The 15,586-nt window shown below is 39.4% G+C and overlaps 1 non-coding gene across 1 annotated transcript; it reads left to right on the forward strand.

Annotated features, from left to right (window-relative positions):
- Positions 1–15,069: 15,069 nt before the first annotated feature.
- LOC141675584 (small nucleolar RNA R71) lies at positions 15,070–15,176 on the forward strand. The gene has a single exon (XR_012556229.1). It is a non-coding gene; the product is annotated as a small nucleolar RNA R71 (small nucleolar RNA).
- The last annotated feature ends 410 nt before the right edge of the window (positions 15,177–15,586 follow it).

Raw genomic sequence — 15,586 nt, forward strand, 5'->3', positions numbered from 1 at the left:
TGTTTGTGCCTAGTGATAAGAGAGTTATTAATATAACGACTCTACTAGTTTATATTAAACTTGTAACTTTAGTTAGAGTGCCATACCATGTCCTTGACAATTGCTTGAGTAGTATACTAGTTCATACCAACCTGAAATGAGCTTGTGAAGAAGAGATATGCATAATCCAATAGATCTGCAACCGCAAAGTCCATGAACGGTTGTGCATTGACTTTCTCTGACTCACCAACCAGGAGTGTACTTGTACACATCTACTAGAGTCCAATTCCAAGTGTAATGTGCATCAGGTGCTTGATATATCGTAATATCCTCAAGTCTTGTCACTGGTGCTTTCTGTAAGATACTGCTTCCTGATAATAACCTAGCATCCAGTTTGGCCTTGTCCCTCGTAACAATGCCATTGTCATCCAGTTTGACTTCTGGTTATCCTTGTACCAATTACAATATTGTCATTTGGTTTGGATACCAGCTTCCCTACAATCTGTTTGCTGACTGATTGAGCTCATCTTGCTTTACAATCACCCAATCAATCCGGATCTATCAGAGCTTCTATAACTTTCTTAGTTTCTTCTTCATATAGAAAACTAGAGAAATAATCATTCTTACTCAGTAGCCCTGCTAATCATTACTCCACCATCTGGATCACTTAAGAACTAGACTCTGGGAATAATATTGACATCAAACCCTTTGTCTCAGCAGATATGTTCTTCAGTGTCCTCTGATTTTCAATGTGGTGTTGTGTCTGACTAGTTGATCCTTTTATTGCTCCCCCTAAGCTATTGCTGGGATTTCCTGAAAATCCTTACCCTTGCTGACTGGCTTCATTGAAATAATGAGTTGTGTTATACACTGCCATTCCACTGCTTGGATATGAATCATCAATACCATTAATTTCTCCTTTAACAGCTTGGAGCAATGGGGTTGTTGAACTGTGCACTTGGACTTTCAATCACCTTCTGTTGATCAACCACAAATGCCTTGTAGGTTGTAAACTCCACTGAGTAGCCATGGAAAATATTCTAACTGTAGAACATTATCTCCAACCACTTTGAGGTTATCCAGTGTTTGCTTCTGTTGGCCATTAACTCATTAGTGCTCTTCATGTATACATCCAGATCAAGGCTTGATCTTACGTGTTGCAAACTGTTTTGACTGCTCCAGCCTTTTGGTATTTAGAAAGTCTTGATTAGCTTGATATTTCCCTTGTAGCTTTAATCAAGTTCTAGTTCTTCCTTTGTACCACTCCATTCTGACACGGAGCTCCCAGTGCTAAATATGTCTCTATAGTTGCTTCCAGTTTGATCTCCTGTTATGATCAATCACCATCTGTGATGTCTTTTCTTGAGAATGCACGAACAACAACTTTGTTTAATAAGAGTAGTAAACCACCATCACTAAGGTATATCTTTGCTTTGATGTGATGTTGTCTTCGACTTCCCTTTTTGACATGCCTCACATTTATCGTCTTCTGAATTCCAGATGAGGCAGTCCTCTCACTAACCCTTTTTCACAAAAAATTTCCTTGAGTTGATGTTCAAGGGTGAGAGCTTCTAACTTACTCTTAATTAGAGCAAGCTTCTCAATCTTCCTGCATCAGATGAGACATTAATCCTTCATTGAATTGACATTTTTGTCCTTTGATGCAAAACTGTCTGATAAGAGGATTTGTGCCTTGATTCTCCAGCAAGAAGTTGCTTTAAGTGTTATCAGTGACTCCAATGATTAGTTGTTATCAGTGATAGCAATTTTTGAATCCATGATGACATCCCTTTTCTGCATAGCTTGTCCCGTAATGAAAACCTTTGCTGTCATCTCCAAAGATTATTGACGGAATAATTTTTGTCAATCATATTTGATTGTGAGGCTCTTTCTTTGATCATATGCCTTGAGTATGAATTACCAAGAATACATATGAATCACTTAACCTGTTATGTCCTGCACTCACAAATGAATTAACAGTTCTTGGTTCCCAACTTATCAGTTTGGGTCCAGTTGGATTAGAGATTTTATTATAAACAGATATAACAACAGCTGCTACCTTATCATGCTAATTCTTATCTTTGACTGACCATTTTCTCTGTTTTACTACCCTTGACAGATTTGTCTCTAGGCTAGGAGAAAAATGATTCCAACCTTAAATAAGGAGGACTAGCAGTCTTTACCCTATTGTAATTCTAAACATGCTTTTTCTATAATTAATGCAAGTACTAAGAGATGCATTCATGGCATAAAGAATAAGCAAGCATTGTATTAAGAATACATGGCATTCATTCAAAAACATTACACATAAGAATTAAGCAATATATGTATGATCTGGAACAAATAAAATTAATAATTAAATCACTAATTCTATCTAGTCCAATCCTGTTGATAGAGCAAGATATTCATGATTCTCGTCATCTGATCCATCCCAACTCTTTCCCGTGCACTATAAGTTTTGACTGGCTGCTTCCCTAAGAAAACATTCCACCTTTATCTCAATTCTTCAACTGAATCCCTACTCATCCTTGTTTGTCAAGCTTCTTGTTCTGTTGTAGCAAAACCCCTGATAGTTACTTGACACATATGTCTTGTCATAACTGTAGCTATTAAATCTTGTTTTTGTCCCATTCTCAGTCTTGTAACACCCCTTGAACCAAATCTGTAAGAATCTCTGCTTCTGAATAGATAGGCTTGATCCTTGGATATAGCTTATGTACTCCTTGTGAATCTGATGCGACTAAACTTCCCTGATAAGTGAAACACTGCCCTGACGTCCAGTCCCTCAAGTACTTCTACCTGAGCTTCCTCTGATTCAGCTATCAGTAACTCTTACATTTTATCCCGAGGTTCCAACTTTACTGCATGTAACTGAGATATTTGTATGTCCCCGCTATTCTCTCTGACCTCCACAAATCCTGTTCTTTCTGACCTCCACAACTCCTGCATGTATGATCTCATTGATTCCCAGATAAATATAGCATTGGTACAAACCACTGTGTGACTGTATAATCTGGAATCATAGAGTTATCTTAAAATCTCCGAGAAAAGTTGTACCCGTAGAAATTTCATTCATTCCTTGCGTCTGAAAACCCAGTGGTATCTTATAGAGTAAGCCTTTGAGGAATTTCCATAATTTTCGTCTGTAGGGCTTGAAATCATTTTCTTTGGAATAAGAAAACCATTATCTTCACTTTCTGTATTCGGGAATTTTCCGTCTGAATAGCACATGGTCTTCATTTTCTTCGAAAGATTAAAATCCACTTAAAAAGCCCGGAGGAATCCTGAGTCTACCAATCCTTGAGTACCCTTAATTTAATATTTAAGAAAAATTTAAATTTCCAATATTTATAAGTTTCTTAGAAAATAAATTAATCAAAAATAAATATTTACATAAAATTAATTTTCAAGAATTTCAAATTTTCTTAAAAATTAAATAAAATGTAAATTATTATTTAAGAAAAATTTAAATTTAAGAATTTTAAATTTAATGAAAAAATAAATAAATCAGAAATAAAAAATCATGAAGTTACATAAATTGTTAAGTGTTCCTGTGGCGATCAGAATTGTCATGTACAAGCCTATAGCGACAAGGAGGTTAAGAGGAGGTCGCAATAGGGTTACTTAACCAACAAAATTTTGTGGCGATAGTCATAGTGTCTCTGTGGCGATCAGAAGGACGCTTGAATTTGCCTTACAGCCCGTTTGGGAAAATGAATTTCATATGAAATTTTGGATTTGATCAAATAAGCTGTTTGGAAATTTGGATTTGGATTTCATTTGAAATTCAGGACATTCAAATATTAGTATAAACATAAGAATTTGAAATGACAACTCAAATTCTGTCATTTGAAATTTCTCATTTGAAATGAAATGCAAGTTTCCAAACGCTCTCTTAGAGAAATTGCCAAAAGCTGAACTCGTCTGTGGCGACATATTGTAAATCTTCGAGGCTGCTTGTCCGTGTTGGCTGCTTTTTCTACGCGCGTGAAGTACAACAATTGTCTCAAATGAAGCTGTCGTTTCTTCCGCGCGTGTGCCAAGCGAGTGCATCACTGGTTGTCCTTGTTCCTTTCTTTTGTTTAAATGACTTACCAAATGATTAACCCAATCTGGCAGTCAAAACTAAAGAAATGGAACACAAAAAATGGTAGCCTAAAGTCCGAAAAAATAATTTAACTTAAAAATTTTTATTTACTAAAACTTAAGTAATAAATTAATTTAATCAATTTATAAAATAAATTCATTTATTAAGTTCAAATAAACTTATTTAAATTAAATTTATAAGATAAAATTGTTAAATCAAATTTATAAAATAAATTTATGTAAATGCAAATTAATAAAATAAATTATTTTAAGGATCTTGATTTGTGTATCAATCAGTCCGCTCTGATACCAATTGTTAAGTCCCGAATTATCGTAGAGGGGGGGGGGGTTGAATACGATAATCACTAAATTAAAAATTCTTTCGAATCTTTAGCGGATAAAATATTCAGTGCTCGGTTAGTGTTTCGTGTTCTTGAGAGAAATAGTGTTTGGAACGATAAAAATGAGGAACACAAGATATTCGGAGAAATATATATATTCGTATATAAATCCTCGAGGATGTTGCTACACTCCGGTAAATAAATTAACCGGCTACAATCTAAGAACAACAAAGTTCCAAGCTACTACAAAGATTTACAAATTAAATCCTATACAATAATCTAGCTTTTGTTTGTACTAGGATTTAATTACCTGGTAACGATTATAATGCCCCTAAGAATATACAAGAGTTAAATCGGGCATTATAACGTTACTCCGGTGAGAAGTTAAACAGATATTCGAGTAGCTTGAACTCCTCTGTAAATCTCCGCTTCTTGTTTTTATCAGCTCTCTTTTTATTGGAGAAGAAGATAAACGGAACCAATTTAGATCTGCTGCAAAGCGCAGACTTTATATACAATAAAATTGTGTGGCTGAGAATTGAGGAGCTATGTGGCGACAGGAATATTCTTTTCTGTGGCGACAAGCTGTGTGGTGACAAGGAGTGCAGGAGGATCTTGCCTTAGTACATTTTACTGCATTCCTCTGTGGCGACAAGCTAATCAAGGAGAGAGAGGAGTAATCTTTTTATTTATTATTCTAACTCCCCTGTGGCGACCACAGGGGGTACTAGTACACTTTTGTAAACCAAAAGCTAACTTCACCATCCTGTGGCGACAGGGTTATCAACATGTAACAAGTTCATGTTCATGTACTTTATCAACAAAAATGCACACATTCTTTTTGTTCATTCTTTACTCCTTTTTTCCTTTATTTGTTTTGTTTTTCTCTTTTTCTTTTTGTTTTCTTTTTGCTTTTTGTTTTGTTTTCTTTTTCTCTTTTCCCCCTTTTTTTTCTATTTTCTTTTTCTTTTTAAGTTTAAATTGTAATTAAATAAATTTATAAAATAAACTTAAATATAACTTATATAAATAAAGTAATTTAGATTTATAAAATAAACTTACTTAAAGTTTATTAGATAAATCATTTTAAGTTTATTAAATAAATTATATTAAAGACCATTAAATAATTTATTTAATTTAACAATTAAACTTTGAGATTCGCCAGTCCCCTGAGCTGTTTAGCTGCATACCCCGCGCATCTCTTCTCGTACTTTAACATATAAATGTTCAATCCAAGTACGTTCCTCAACTTAACAATTCTTCTATTAATAATACCCAGATTCCTTTCACAAGTTGTTGACGCCTAGTGCAACTGGTCTGGTTCACAGACGACTAACCCCGATTCAGGTCTTCGTATTATGGCCTTGATTAAATTGTTAAGCTTGCCTCAACTTTATTGCTTTGAACACTGACTGTCAATAAACAATTGTACTTTCACTGGAATCCTTTCTAATACTCTAGACAATGTCTTCATTAACCTCTGTCTATACCCTGTCTTCAATTCTTCAGATTCCTATGCTTCGAACACTGTCTATCTTCAATCAATGCCAATACACTGGAATCTTCCGGTAGCACTTGTATACCGAATCTTCAATATTTCTGAAACCCTGAAAGTCTTTAACCTTTGTTCTTCACTGAGGTATGATCATTGTTAGGGTGAAATCACGCACTAATATTCACGCAAGTATACGTGTTCGCAAGTAATATAGAATACTTTCTAGTTCATTCCCTCAGAGACTCAGACTAATTTATTGTCTAATTTAACTCACTCACCAATGTATGATTACTTCTCAATGTTAAGATAATAACACTTAAAATTGTTGATTAATTATTAACTATAATTAACTACTTAATTAACCACTTAACTAACACTTCAATTTATCAATAATAAAACACTCATGAGATCACAACTTCATTATTACTTCCTTCTATAGCCATAGTTATTACCTTTAGCATGTGACAGTGATGATATTAATCGAATAACACAAAACTGATAAAAGCCAACTTTCATTGTACTAATACCATTCTACCAAACATCCACAATTAAGATAGAAGTTGAATAGTCATCAATTATGTTGAGTTCCTATATGTCTACAGAAATTGACAACACAACGATTTAAGCACAAGTTATTCCTTTTGATTACATAGGGCAAATAAAACTGTTAGAGTTACCCACTAATCATGCACAATGTACATGAACCTATGCTAGCATGGCAAGTTCTAAATCTCAAGATCCACCGTCGCTTCACAAGAGATTAACACCCTATCTTATATGTTCGCGACGCACATAAGACGAATACGCACAACCAATACTAGATATCATGCAATCATCACCTACTAAAGTATTAAACAATCAACTAAAGAATTCCATAATAAATCCGTTACAACCCCATGATCACGATTAGCCCATAATAGAACTTATCGCCATCATGGGTTCATATGAAATCATGATAACAAACACAAGAAAATAATAACTAAACTGATTATATTAAAACAGAGTACATCACAAGAGTAAATAAGTCAAAGCAAGAAAACTAGCATCCAACGTTACAACGAAACAAGAATCACAAGAATATATGCTTCCTCTTCGTTGCTGTGTGCTAAATCGGTCTTCTTCCTTATCTCATTCGCTTTTTGCAAAACACAATCTAAAACATAATCTCCTCTTAATACTATGTGAAAAACGTCTCAAATCTACTTATATAATAGTCCCATAAAACTCAGATTACATAGAAGTTGGAAGCCAAACAGAAGTAGAAGTCTAAAATAATATATCTTTTTCCCCGACCCTGCGCGGCCGCTCAGCATTTCTGCGCGGGCGCGCAAGGCTGCTGCGCGGCCGCTCAGCATTGCTGCGCGGGCGCGCAGGACCCTTCTGGAAAAAATTCCATGTTTGCTCCGTTTCTTCGCCGTAATCTGCCCGTTCTTTTCCTCTCGCAATGGTGAACACATGCCAAGGCTTATTCTTGATGATTCCTCCTCCGAAATGCAACTAATACCCTGAAATGCATAAACACTAGAAAAACGCATCAAATACACAAAATACTTGATTTCAAGACACCAATTTAAGCCATTTTAAGACGTTCTAAGTGGTATAAAATGCCACTTATCACACCCCCAAACTTAAATCGATGCTTGTCCTCAAGCGTCATAGACTCAAAAACAAATAAAAATATGCATGAATGCAATCTATATGAAAATGCAACGATCCCCCTTACTACAATTACCCAACCAAATTGTCACGTCTCAACGAATGCAGTTAGACACTAAAGATCAAGAAACTCATGCAAACTAACATACCGCCAGAAACGTGGTGTGTGCAAATGCTTAACAGATATGCTTTGGAACTAGACCAATTACTATGACTAGACTATCCTCAAGGCAATCCTACGATTATACAAAGAATAAAAATTCTAGGCACAAAGTGATATACAACACTACAAGAACTCTGGAGCTTACTACGGAATCGTGCTTTCAACTCAAATGCTTATTTGACCGTGCAATGAGTGAGGTCCATAAAAGACTTATACAATGGTATCCATGTAACGAGCGTTAGGTTAGCGAATCCCAGACTCTAAAAGCCTTAGGTCACTAGGCACAAAGTCCCCTAAGAACTTAATAACTCGAATACCAAAGAGCCCACTCTTGATCAATTACGCAATTTTTTTTTCTTTTTTTTTTTCTGAGCAAGTGCGTTTCGCTCCATCTTGCTCAACCCTAGACTACTCGCATAACATGCGAGCCGGCTACTAGCCATTTGACGCCTAGCCACAACTAGCAACAAATTCCATTTTTACTCCATTTTTTTTCTTTTTCATGCCTTTACCACTAAGAACCTATTATCAAATTCTAAGCATAATAAATAGATTATCCTCGAAAATAATCAGATCATAACAACAATCTAGTCCTTAAGCATTCTCTAAGACTTAGTGACAATACAAGTGCTTCTAGCATGCATATCAACCTACACAACTTAATATCACTTAATGCTATCACTACACTCGCATCAATATCACAATTTAGTCGATAAATCATTGCAAAAGGGATCATGGTATATGCATGAGCTATATGATATGACAAACAAATAAAGCTATATAAAAAAAACTATATGGCAAAAATTATGCAACTATATGAACTAACTATCATGAATATGCAGCTATATGACACACACAAAATATTCCTTAACTACCACCCCCAAACTTAAAATCTTCACTGTCCCCAGTGAAGGTAGTAGAAAGGAACACAGGGTATACCTACTCGGAGTCATCATCATCATCACCCACAGTGGGTGGAGTATCAGGCGGCGGGTATGCAGAGTCCTCACCAAAAACTGGCCACTGGATATCAGCTCCAAGGCCTCGAAAAGCAGTCCCTAACGCAAGGGTGAGCTCTTGAGCAAACCTGCTCTGCGTCTCATACATGGCATCCATCCGCCGTGAAAGCCTCCTATACTGGGCATCACCCATCCCAGCACCCTCCTGAGCTCTGGAAGAACTAGCCTCACCACGCCCTGGCCTGGCCATAGTAGCACCTCGTGATGGACGCCCTCCTGGAAGACGATAACCCAGCCCATGCTCCTCAGGCTCACCACCGATCCACTCCTGCATCCCATTCAGAGTGCCAGAATCTATCGGAGCTGCTGGCAACTGCAACTGCTCATGAGCCGGCCAGTTCACTCCTACTGCTCGGCATAGCTTCGTAACCGTGGATGCATAAGGGATGTTCATATGCTTTGCTCCCCTTAAAAACTTCAGAATTCCTTGGTAGATAAACTCACCAAGGTCCACATAGTATTCCTCATTCAGAATTCCCCACAACAACTGTGCTCTCTCAACTGTGACCTCGTGTGCATGTGAAGAAGGCAAAATATTAGCACATATAAATGCATTCCATGCACGGGCATACCTGTTCATGGCGATCGCCGGAAAGTGACGATACTCATTATTGGCTGGACTGCAGTTCCAAACTGTGCCCGGTCGACAGAGAGTCGCACAAATCAAATCCAAGTCAAAATCCTCAGCAGTCTTTTCATTCCAGTTCTCCTCCTCGGGCTTCCTCTCTCGCTGTCCAATCACACGGCGAATCGCCGCAGGATGATAATCAACCGTCAGCCCACGAACTACAGAAAACCCATTCTTTTCAGCCTTCGCGTTCGCGTAGAACTCGCGAACAACACTCATCGGTACTGCTTCGGGTAACTCACAAAAAGCTATCCACCCCTTCTCTGCAATCATGGGCAACAACTCACCATCCCTCCCTGATGGTAAAAACCCCCTCTCCTTCAGAATCGGCTTCCCCAACAGCCTAGTGTACTCCTCCTTCGCGGCTCTGTCAGTTAACCGAGGCCTTGCAGCAGTACCCCTTGATGAATCAACAGTAGGAACTGTGCTGCTGCTGTCAATAGTGCGTGCTCTCTTGGGTGCCATTGATTTGTGAATAAAAGTGTGTAAGAACTGATTTTTTTGATGTTTATGAGAGGGTTTAAGTGTAGGAAGTTGTGGGAGATATGTAGGATAGGTGTATGTATATATAGGGTGTGGAGTAGGTTAAATTAGATTAGGAGTGGGGTTGAGGGATAAAATCATGGGGTAATGGGAAAAGAATTCGTGGGTTTATGGGCTGTGATGGGTTTTTGTGTTTTTGTTTTTTTTTTTTTTTTCTGAACTGTAAAAAATTTTTCTGGAACTCGACCCCTGCGCGGCCGCTCAGCATTTCTGCGCGGGCGCGCAGAAAGCTGCGCGGCCGCTCAGCATAGCTGCGCGGGCGCACAGAGGGTCTCTGGAATTTTTTTTTTCAGCCCCTGTTTTCTGATTTTTTTGTGTTTTTGGATAGGTTATTAACTTCTAAGGGTTCCTGTAACAACAATTCATGGGTTGCCTCCCACGCAGCGCTTCTTTTTCGTCATTAGCTTGACGTTCCGTACCTTTCTCACGTAGTCAACAAAATGGCACTAATCACCTCTCGGTTTGCCATGTCCCCATAGTAATGCTTCAACCGCTGACCGTTAACTTTGAATGCTTGGTCCGAATCATTCTCAAAAATTTCCACCGCTCCGTATGGAAACACAGTTTTGATAATAAAAGGTCCAGACCACCTTGATTTCAACTTCCCAGGAAAAAGTCGGAGCCGAGAGTTGAATAACAGAACTTGTTGCCCTGGCACAAATAACTTAGGATGTAGCTTCCTATCGTGCCACCTCTTCACCTTTTCCTTATACATTTTGTTATTTTCGTACGCTTGAAGTCAAAATTCATCAAGTTCATTAAGCTGAAGCATTCTTTTCTTACCAGCTGCATCTAAATCCAGGTTCAATTTCTTCAATGCCCAGTAGGCCTTATGCTCAAGCTCCGCCGGTAGATGACATCCCTTACCGTACACCAACTGAAACGGTGACATCCCAAGTGGAGTTTTGTATGCTGTTCTGTAAGCCCAAACAGCTTCATCGAGCTTTAAAGACCAATTCTTCCTTGACGGACAAACAACCTTCTCTAGAATGCGCTTTATCTCTCTGTTAGACACTTCCGCTTGACCATTTGTTTGCGGGTGATAGGCAGTAGCTACTCGATGATTCACATTATAACGCTGCATCATAGAAGTGAACTTACGGTTGCAAAAATGCGATCCTTCATCACTTATGATTACCCGAGGTGTTCCAAACCTTGTGAAAATTTGCTTATGAAGAAAATTTAGCACTGCCTTTACATCATTTGTCGGTAAAGCTTTAACTTCGACCCATTTTGAGACATAATCGACTGCCAGCAAGATGTACTGATTATTGCAAGACGAGATAAAAGGCCCCATGAAATCGATTCCCCATACATCAAAGACCTCGACTTCAAGCATCACATTTAATGGCATCTCATCCTTCCTTGACAAATTTCCCACTCTTTGGCAACGATCACACCTTAAAACAAACTGATGAGCATCCTTGAACAAGGTGGGCCAGAAAAAACCTGCTTGCAAAATACGAGCTGCCGTCTTCTCACCTCCATAGTGTCCACCATAAACCGTGGAATGGCAGTCTCGTAATATCCCCTCCGTCTCACAGAACGGGATACATCTCCTGATGATCTGGTCAGCTCCCTGTCTAAACAAATATGGTTCATCCCACATATACCACTTCACCTCATGCAGAAACTTCTTCTTTTGCACGGATGTCAAATTAGGAGGCATTATATTGCTGACAAGATAGTTTACAATATCTGCAAACCATGGTTCTTCCTCCTGAATTGCAAACAACTGCTCATCCGGAAAAGATTCATTGATTAACGTCCTATCTTGTGAAGTAGAATCGGGATTCTCCAACCTAGAGAGATGGTCAGCTACTTGATTCTCGGTACCTTTTCTATCTTTGATCTCTAACTCAAATTCCTGAAGTAAAAGCACCCAACGAATGAGTCTCGGCTTCGAATCCTTCTTAGAAACCAGATAGCGAATAGCTGCATGATCAGTGAATACTGTTACTTTCGTACCAAGCAGATAAGATCGAAATTTCTCAAAGCCAAAGACTATAGCCAAAAGCTCCTTCTCAGTAGTGGTGTAGTTCAATTGGGCCCCATTTAAAGTCTTACTCGCATAGTAGACCACATGGAAGAGATTTTTCTTGCGCTGTCCCAGAACTGCACCTACCGCATAGTCACTCGCATCACACATCATCTCAAACGGTTCTGTCCAATCTGGTGCTGTAATAACTGGTGCCGTGATCAAACTCTCCTTGAGAGTCTCGAATGCTGCCAAACATTCATCATCAAATTTGAAAGGCACATCTTTCTCAAGTAAATTGCACAACGGCTTAGATATCTTTGAAAAGTCCTTGATGAATCGCCGATAAAAACCCGCGTGACCGAGAAAACTACGGATTCCTTTCACCGAATTAGGTGGGGGAAGATTTTCAATGACTCCCACCTTGGCCTTGTCCACCTCCAGACCTTTGCTAGAGACCTTATGCCCAAGGATAATGCCTTCACGCACCATAAAATGACATTTCTCCCAATTAAGCACCAAATTAGTTTCCACGCATCTTTTGAGTACGGCACGCAGATTATTCAAACATTCATCATATGAGTGTCCAAAGACGGAGAAGTCATCCATGAACACTTCGACATTATTTCCAATCATGTCAGAGAATATAGCCATCATACATCTCTGAAAGGTGGCCGGGGCGCCACATAACCCAAACGAAACTCTTCGAAAAGCAAATGTGCCAAATGGACAAGTGAAGGTAGTCTTTTCCTGATCCTCTAGTGCAATACAAATCTGATTATACCCGGAATACCCATCCAGAAGACAAAAATACTCATGTCCCGCCAATCTGTCAAGCATTTGATCAATGAATGGGAGAGGGAAGTGATCCTTCCTTGTGGCTTTGTTCAATTTTCTATAATTCATGCATACTCTCCATCCTGTAACTGTTCGAGTAGGGATGAGCTCATTCTTTTCATTTGCGACCACAGTGATACCTTCTTTCTTAGGTACACATTGCACGGGTCTCACCCACGAGCTGTCAGAAATAGGATAAATGATGCCTGCATCTAGCCATTTCAAAATTTCTTTCTTCACCACCTCCTTCATGATCGGGTTCAGTCTTCACTGCTGTTCCACAGTTGGCTTACTACCTTCCTCTAACAGAATTTTATGCATACAATATGAAGGACTTATCCCCTTGATGTCTGCTATGGTCCATCCTATAGCCAATTTGAATTCTCTCAAAATCCTTAAGAGCTTGTCTTCCTCACTACCTGAAAGGTCAGCTGAAATAATAACAGGTAACGTAGATGAATCACCTAAAAAGGCATACCTCAAGTGTTCAGGTAATGGTTTGAGCTCTAAGGTAGGCGCTTCCTCTATCGATGGTTTGAGCTTCCCTTCAGCGTTCTTGAAGTCAGAAGTACCAAGAGATTCAAATGGTATATCCAGTTTTCGCTTCCAGGGAGAAGCGTTCAGATATTGTAATTGCTCATTGCTATCTTCATCATCACTGTCAAATTCCCCCACTAAGGCCTTTTCCAATGCATCAGACATTAGCATGTGATCGAGTTCCAAAGTAACCGCAGAATCAATCACATCCACTTTTAAGCACTCCTCATCTTCTGTAGGGAATTTCATTGCCTTGAATACGTTGAAGGTCACATCCTGATCTTGAACCCGCATAGTAAGTTCCCCTTTTTGCACATCTATCAAGGTACGGCCAGTAGCCAAGAAAGGCCTCCCCAAGATTATGGGAATCTTCTTATCTTCCTCAAAATCCAGAATAACAAAATCAGCAGGAAAGAAGAGCTTATCCACCTTGACGAGCACATCCTCAACTATGCCCCTTGGGTAAGTAATGGAACGGTCCGCCAATTGTAGCGACATGTATGTGGGTTTTGGATCAGGCAGATCCAGTTTTTTAAAGATCGACAACGGCATCAGATTAATGCTTGCTCCCAAATCACAAAGGCACTTGTCAAAAGTTAGATTGCCAATGGTGTAAGGAATGGTGAAGCTTCCTGGATCTTTTAGTTTTGGTGGTAACTTTTGTTGCAGAACCGCGCTGCATTCTTCTGTGAGAGCAATGGTTTCAAGGTCATCCAGTTTCACCTTCCTTGAAAGAATAGTCTTCATAAACTTCGCATAACTAGGCATTTGTTCCAGAGCCTCAGCGAAAGGTATATTGATGTGAAGTTTCTTGAACACCTCCAGAAACTTCCCGAACTGTCTATCCAGCTTTTGTTGCTGCAATCTCTTAGGAAAAGGTGGTGGAGGATAGAGCTGTTTCTCCCCTGTATTAGCCTCAGGCAGAGTGTGTTCAACAGTAGTCTTCCTTGGTTCCGCCGCTTTCTCCCTTTGCTTAGATTCTTCATCTCTAACTTCAGCTTCGACTTCTTTTGCCTTTTCAGCATCAGCTACTTTTCCAGACCTTAAGGTAATAGCCTTGACTTGCTCTTTAGCTTCCTTCCTGCCTGGTACTTCCGTGTCACTGGGAAGAGTTCCAGGTTGACGATTGAGCACTGCATTGGCTAATTGACCGATTTGATTTTCCAAGGTCTTGATAGAAACCGCCTGACTCTTGCACAACAGCTTAAGTTCCTCAAAATCAGCACTAGTAGGTGCAGCTGCACTTCCCTGTTGAGGATATGATTGTCTTGTAGCATACTGCTGTGGTTGCTGGAATCCAGGTGGGTTAAACTGTTTACTCACTCCTTGCTGATATTGTGGCTGAATAGCATTCTGATTATTTACCCAGCTGAAATTTGGATGATTTCTGTTGTTAGGATGATAGGTCGCTGGCACAGGCTGCTGTTGTCGCTGATAATTATTCACATACTGAACAGATTCGTTGACAAGAGAACACTGATCCGTAGCATGAGAACCTGCACAAAGCTCACAAACCATAGCTATTTGATTAACTCCATACGTAGCCAAAGAATCAACCTTCATTGATAGCGCTTGGAGCTGGGCTGCAATAGCGGTGGCTGCATCAACTTCCAGAATACCTGCTACCTTGCCTGATGTCATCCTCTGAGTTGGGTTTTGATGCTCATTTGCAGCCATCGTCTCAATAAGATTGTACGCCTCAGTATAGCTTTTAGCCCATAAGGCGCCTCCAACTGCTGCATCGAGCATGGGCCAAGATTGGGCCCCCAAACCATTATAAAAACCAGTGATTACCATCCAATCCGGCATTCCATGATGTGGACATTTTCTCAACATTTCCTTGTAGCGTTCCCAAGCCTCGCACATAGATTCTGTAGGTTGCTGCGCAAACTGAGTAAGAGCACTCCTCATAGCAGCAGTCTTTGCCATTGGATAAAACTTCACCAGAAACTTTTGCGCAAGATCTTGCCACGTAGTGATGGACCCAGCTGGTTCAGAATGTAACCAGTCTTTAGCTTTATCTCTCAGTGAGAATGGGAAAAGCCTCAACTTGATAGCCTCATCAGTCACACCATTATACTTAAAAGTGCTGCAGATCTCGACAAAATTCCTTATGTGCATGTTGGGGTCTTCAGTTGCCGCTCCTCCAAAAGAAACAGAATTCTGTACCATCTGAATAGTGCCCGGCTTGATTTCAAAGGTGTTAGCTTGAATAGCCGGATGAAGGATGCTTGACTGAATGTCATCAATTTTAGGCCGAGAAAAATCCATAAGAGCTGGATCAGCTTGAACAATACGATCTCCCATGTTTACTGGTTCTTTCT

This window comes from Apium graveolens, chromosome 7 (assembly GCF_009905375.1).
Source record: "Apium graveolens cultivar Ventura chromosome 7, ASM990537v1, whole genome shotgun sequence".
NCBI classification, from domain to species: domain Eukaryota; kingdom Viridiplantae; phylum Streptophyta; class Magnoliopsida; order Apiales; family Apiaceae; genus Apium; species Apium graveolens.